This window comes from Marmota marmota, unplaced genomic scaffold, assembly GCF_001458135.2.
Source record: "Marmota marmota marmota unplaced genomic scaffold, marMar, whole genome shotgun sequence".
NCBI classification, from domain to species: Eukaryota; Metazoa; Chordata; class Mammalia; order Rodentia; family Sciuridae; genus Marmota; species Marmota marmota.
This window is the reverse complement of record NW_025999913.1, coordinates 19,911,222-19,918,364: the sequence shown is the minus strand read 5'-3', so window position 1 is coordinate 19,918,364 and position 7,143 is coordinate 19,911,222.

Genomic DNA, 7,143 nt, shown 5'->3' with positions numbered 1-7,143 from the left:
GATGAGACTTCGGATCAAGCTAGCTGCCTGCAGAACTTACCTGGACTGTGATTTAAGCTAGCTGCCTGCAGAACTTACCTGGACTGTGATTTACCTGGACTGTGAGTTAATCTATTGAGACAGTGATTTACCTGGACTGAGACAACAAACTGTAATGTACAACAAATTGTAACTCGGTATCTTTGCAAACGGTGTCATTGCTGGTATAATTTTTCCAAGGGCTTCTTGCATGGAGCCATCAATTGGCTTGGTATTGTGGCATTTTGTATCCTCCCTTTCTGTTTGTAGCAGGTTATTTATGGTGTTTCTGTAAAAACCACTATGGTCGTTATTTAAATTAAACAAAAGGGGGAAATGTTAGAGTCTGTAAACAAGTCAAAATAACACCTGGCATTTTGCCAGGGGAATGTTAGAGTTCGTAAACAAGTCTGGATGGTGCCTGGCAAAATGCCAGAGGGAGTGGTTTGAGAAGTAACAAAAGCAAGCCATTAAGTGTGGAGATTCCTTATTGGTTGACTGATGTATCTAGTTTATGCTAATTAGATAAGCTGTGTGGAATGTATAAATACTGCTCCTGTCCTGCAATAAACGGCTCCTACTCCTGCTGTATCAACGTACACAAGTTATTCGTCACCCCCCCGGTTATTTTGCTGCAGCCGGACTGCGGCACATCACGGTGGAAGAGTGTGGTGGAACAGAGTGACTCGGGACATCACAGGAGGAAGCAGAGAGAGACACTAAGCTCAGCTCACAAAATAGATACCAAAGGCACACCCCCAATGACCCACCTCCATTTATTACACCCCACCTGCCTACAGTCACCACTCAGTTAATCCCTATCAGGGGATTAATGCACTGATTGCGTTACAGCTCCCATAACCCAATCATTACACCTCTAAACCTTGCATTGTCTCACAGATGAGTTTTTATGTTATTGTTATCTAACATGGTTTGTTTGTTATCTAAACCACAGCAACCATAACCTCGGAGTCATAAATAAACCTAGTCATCCTAATTTACTTGCCAATGGTTGATTTAGGCATAGGCACACAAATGTGACCAACCAGAGGACAGGGCAAATCTCAGAAAATTCAAGGAAGATTTTCTTCAATTACATTAAGCCACACAAAGGGAAACAGAGATATTTCTATGGACTTTGCCTTGAGATTGTGAGACTGTAGAGAAAGCAGCTGGAGTTTGAGGGCTGTATGTTGAGGATAGAATCAGTGAATTCACCACTCCTATAGCTTTCCTTCCCTGGGTAATATTTGTTGAGTGCAACTATGAATCTCACTTATTGTTAAAAGGCTGGCAACTGTCTATATTCTGTATGTGTCTGCAAAAACCAAACAATTTAATAAATAGTAATTTCGTAAATATTAATTCCAAGTGGTTCTCATAATTTGAATTTAGAAAAATTTCAAAACCAGTCATTTTGATGCTGTAGAAATTATGGATTTGAGATGCACCATTCTACTATAGACCAACGAGGCAGAAATTCCCATCACTTAAGAGGGCTCTCTTCCATCTCAGCCTCAGTGATGTTCAACCTTTGTAAAGAAATCAAAAGGTGTCAGAAGCAAGGTGCAGAGGCAGAATGTCCCCTTGCCCAACCTGCCAGTTTTATTTATATCAATATGTTACATTAGGTCACTGGCATTATTGATACATTACTGTTTATTGTATCACTAAGGTTGTTTATTCTGCAGTTAAAGTCTACAGTTATAATATGCAATGTTAGGAGCTTTGTGTAGTTCTCAAGATTAAATCCATTGTTTGAAGTTACTGTTAGGTGGGCAGGTCCAGGAGCAGCAGAGCTTGGTGAAACATTGTAGTTATGGAGCAAGCAAGTTCCTTTATTCCCAGGAGCTATGCGCCTGAGATCAAGGTCCAGCTAACAAGATTCCAGCACAGAGCCTCCTTGTGGAGAGCGTTGCTACAGCAGCTAGGCATCTTGTGTCTGCACAGAAACTTTCCCAGCAGCTAGGCATCCTGTACTTTTGTACAGACACTTTCCCAGCCACAAGCATGCCACAGCCATGAAGTCATCAGAGACCCCAATCCCAAACACAGAACCCTTACAAACCTTCCCCTGACTTTTAATGAATGGGGCATGCACACAGAGCCACTCTAAGTCTCAGGGTTGCATTCAGAGAAATGAAACCAATCACCATACATTGTAGTCTACTGCCCATCTGACCTAAATATGCCACGTGGATGGAGGCAGCATGGATCTCAGGGCCCTGAGAAGTCCAGTTGGAGCATGAAACGCTCTCTTTCCTTTATGCCTGCATATATACAATGTATTTCTCAGCCTTCATCCACTTGTGCAGACTTTTAAACATATGTAGCACTAAGTAATAAGCACCCTGCCCCCAAGGAGCTTATTGAGGGAGATTGCAAAGAAATGGGAATTCTCTGTAAACGACACAAAGCAGAGGTGTGCCTGGATGTCTGGGAGTGCTGGGAGGGAAACAACTCAGAAACCAGGGAAACTGGGAGAGGGATGCTGTCTCCCAGAAGCTGGCTTTGGATCCATCAAAGCAACTGGACAAGCAAGCAATAGGTGAGGGGACCAGTGTTCTGCATGGGGTGATCCCTGAAGACCTGCATGTCTAGAGTCAAGTATGGAAAGTGAAAAGAGGAAATCGAAATGCAGAATGGGCCAGAGGCAGGCCTGGGTTGCTCTGAGAGGCACGAGGTAGCCTGCCCATCCAAGGACAGCTCTGAAGAAACAAGCTGATACACAGTTTAGGAAGTCCCCCTCAAGAGCTAGTGTGGCTGGGGAAGAGTCAGACACCTCACAAAATGCGGAAGGATGAAAAGCCCAGGTTTTACTCCTGTGTGTTTATCCCTGTGGCTCATGCGGCTCCCGGATGGGGATTTCCTTCTGGACTCTCAGCTCCTTCAGCATAGACTCCTCCCAGGACACCAAACCACACAGTGTATGCTGGCACGTTTCAGGCACACGGGGGCAACATGAGCTTGCTCCTCCTTTCTGTTGTTTGCACTGTTTGTTATCTCAGCACTTGTTACTCTTAAAGGAATATAAAATCTCAGGTGGCCTGTTCTGATGGAAGCCCTGCCTTTATTTGCACCTGACTCTAAGCAACTGAGCTAAGGAGGTCTCTCCTTAGGTAGTTAAAGGTCAGTATCTCAATCACCCAGGGAAGTTTTCTCAAATTCGTGTTGGAAAAAGTTATGATTCCTGGATTCATCCTAAGGGGGAGTTCAAGTCCATCATCTGCTTCAGTGGTTCCTGAGGAAGGGTTTCCATGACCCCCCTCAGAGAAAATGACGCAAAACGAAATCACCTCCCCTCTCTCTCCACCTGCTCTCAAGGTAGACAGAAGTCGAGCTCCCGGGCCTCTCTGTGGTGGCTTCTAGTGTCTTCGACAACTTTGCCCCATAGCAAGAATCTTATTCCCCCCAAATGCACTCGTTTTTTCACCAAAACAGAGAAACCACTCTCATATTTCTAACTGAAAAGGACTAGATAAGAACGCTCAATTACAATCCTCGGGCTTACTTTTCATTTCTTAAGAAATAAGTGAGTCTGTTGACACCTCACGCACAAAAACCACTCAACTTTAAAGTCCTTGCTCATGGTCTTGGGTTAGGAGAGGGTCCCCGGGGCTCCTCCTACTGCTCCTACCCTGTTAGAGTCTGTAAACAAGTCAAAATAACACCTGGCATTTTGCCAGGGGAATGTTAGAGTTCCTAAACAAGTCTGGATGGTGCCTGGCAAAATGCCAGAGGGAGTGGTTTGAGAAGTAACAAAAGCCAGCCATTAAGTGTGGAGATTCCTGATTGGTTGACTGATGTATCTAGTTTATGCTAATTAGATAAGCTGTGTGGAATGTATAAATACTGCTCCTGTCCTGCAATAAAGGGCTTCCACTCCTGGTGTATCAACGTACACAAGTTGTTCGTCACCCACGCCCCCCCCCCGTTATTTTGCTGCAGCAGGACTGCGGCACTACCCAGGTTGACACATTCTGGTCCACAGAAAAAAGTCTCTTCAACACGTGCAGAGCTTACCCCAGGCTGATCGCCTGCGGTGCAGAGAGACGGCTGTTCCTTCGGATTCCCTTACGAATCGCGTTGGCCGGGAGTAACCAGGTCCGCAGCCCGCTACGTCCGCAGTCCCAGGGACTCGGTAGTAAAACGCACAGCAGATTAGTTTGCAATCGTTGCCTAGAGGAGTCCAGCCCACTGCCGTGCTCATCACCGACGGCCAGGCCCTCCGCCGGGCCGCTTCGCCGACAAGCTGCGGTTCCCGGGCTTTGGGCAGACTCGCCCCTCGCCAGTCCCTCTCTCAGCTGGCCTGCCTTTCCACCCCATGTCTGAAGTTTCACCCTCTCTCTCATCTTCCCTCACGATGCTCCCTCGGCTCCAACACCGGCTGGAAGTGCCCTTCGGACCGGAAGCTGGAGGCCTCAGAGTTGAACTGTGGACAAAGCCCTGAGCAGCGACGGAAAGCGACAGCGACATGATGGCGGAGCAAACTTCCCCATGCCGTCCTTGTGGTTTTAAAACCCGCACCCGAAAGGTGGGGGGGAGCGACAGGAAAGAAAACCCTGGGAAATCTTGAGCTTGTTGCCCTCACAAAGCGCCGAAAGACCCTACAATCGTGGCCACGGAGAACCTCGCTCGCTACCCACCTGTGAGTCACTCCTCAGCGACAGCAACGCGAGCCTGGAACTCCGCGCCAGCTCAGCGCGGGAGCCGAACTGGCCTTGGGACCAGGCGGGCGCCTGCTGTTTCGGAAGCTCCGCGGAACCTGCACTTTGCTAACTCCTTCTCCTCCTCTCGGTCTCCCGGTGACACCTTCCGCGGGAGAACGCCGGCAGAGGGATCCTTCCTTGCTAGCCCCCATGCCGACTTGGGTGACTCACTCCAGCGATCATCCCTCTCCACGAGTAAGTCCCCTAGAAGGCGAGAATGTGAGAATTTTGAAGTAGTTTTAAGTCAAGAAAAGAAGAACCTCCAGCCCCAACGCCAAGACCCTGCGGCTGCTGCAAGGCCCGGTCCCCGCACTCACGACCGCGGGTTTGGGTGCGGCCAGACCTGCAGAGTCAGCGACCCGAAAGAACCCTGACCTCGGCCTCCGGGAGAAGGACGGGGGCGCTGGCGACGTTAAGGGCCGGTGGAGAGGCCAGAGCCCTGTTCTGGACGCAACCCGGCGCCCGCTGAGGTGCCCGGCGGGGAGGGGCGGTGAAGGACCCCTCTCCGAGTCCCTCGCTTTTCCCCTCTGTGTGACTAACAATCGCCCTGAGACCTTCTTATTCTGCCATTCGGGGCAAAGAAGTGGGTGCAACCCCAGGATTCTGCAAGTGCCTAAGATCAAGAAGCGAACCTCAAACTTAACGCAATGAACACGGAGTCAGCCGAGCCCTGCGCGCCTCCCAGCACCACGGTAAAAAGGGGGCGTCCCTGCTGTTCCACGACTGACGAGCAAGCGCAGGACGTGCGATCCACCTCTTTAGTTTACCGTTGTGCACCTCGGCATTCTTATTTGTAAAACTAGACTGCTGTTCCCGATTCGCTAATGGACCTCTCAGAGCTGAAGTTCCCTAGCCATAGTAGCTTGATCCCGTTGGGAAGAAAAAGGACAAATTGAGGGGTGAACTTGCAAAAGCCCTAGGACTCACAACACAGAGTGCGCACCAACCATACATTACGACGTACGTTGTTACAACGACACGTTCAAACTGTTTAACACCAGCCTGGTCAAACCCAAATCTGATCTAACATCTCTGAACAGATGTACCCATTCCATGACTTACTGTCCAGGTATTGAGCCAGGAATTCAGCCCGCGGGTAATCTCACCAGGTCCTGCTGAGAAGGGTCTTACAAACTCCACCCTAAAACTATCCCATGAATAACTCCACCCCCAAAACTTTTAGAGCATGTCCTTTTTTTTAGGAGGACTACAGAGATCATAGAGGTGGGCTCTTTTTGACTCAAGTTTAATGAACTCAACTTAGTAGGATCAATTTGTTTCCCTGGTCTTTTCTTTTGCAGGTGGGAAGGTCCTACAAAATGTTGATTCTGATCCATGCCTATGGGCATTTACAGACATTTCCACTCCATGGTCATGTGATTAATTAGCACAGAATGAGTTTCTCAGTCTGATTATGTCTAAAAAGTATTAAATTCAGCAACCTGATTTCCTCTGAAATAACTGCTAAATTCAACTATCTGAAACTGATCTATTTGTTCCATGTTCTGGAATTAAGGGAAGTAATAGGTCATAAGAGGTCTCAGTCCCTAATGAAAAAATCACCACAAAGACACCACGTGGAAGACAGGGAATCCAACAGCACCTATGAATGATTGATACACTGTGGATACAGGAGGTTGTCCTAACTATGAAAGATTAGTTCAGTATCGGAAAGTCAATCATTCCTAATGCATCAGAATATCAGGCCACCATTCATTCATTTTTTGGCATCTACTGTGCTCTTTAAGATTGTGGGAGGGAGAAAACATGTTTTTTTCTCACTACTTCTATACTGGGAGTGGGGAGGAAAAAAATGAATGAATGAATACATGACATATACATTTGAGATGCACACAAAATAAGATGTGTGGCCAGTTGTTAGAGTCCGTAAACAAGTCAAAATAACACCTGGCATTTTGTCAGGGGAATGTTAAAGTTTGTAAACAAGTCTGGATGGTGCCTGGCAAAATGCCAGAGGGAGTGGTTTGAGAAGTAACAAAAGCGAGCTATTAAGTGTGGACATTCCTTATTGGTTGACTGATGTATCTAGTTTATGCTAATTAGATAAGCTGTGTGGAATGTATAAATACTGCTCCTGTCCTTCAATAAAGGGCTCCTACTCCTGCTGTATCAATCTACACAAGTTCCTCGTCACCCCCCTGGTTATTCTGCTGCAGCCATACTCCGGCAGATGGTGGCCCGTACGGGGAGCCCCGGGACACTCAGGGGTAAGTGACGAAAAAAAAAGCTGCCCGTCCATAGATAGGACGGGAGCAAATCTGCTCATCCCTAGGCAGATAGGGCGAGAGGAAAAATGACCATTTCGAGAAAATGGAGAAGATTGATACAGTATGTTTGTGTCTTGTTTTGTCTCAGTGTATTGTATTGTCTTTGTGATGAAAATATGGAAGGGGTG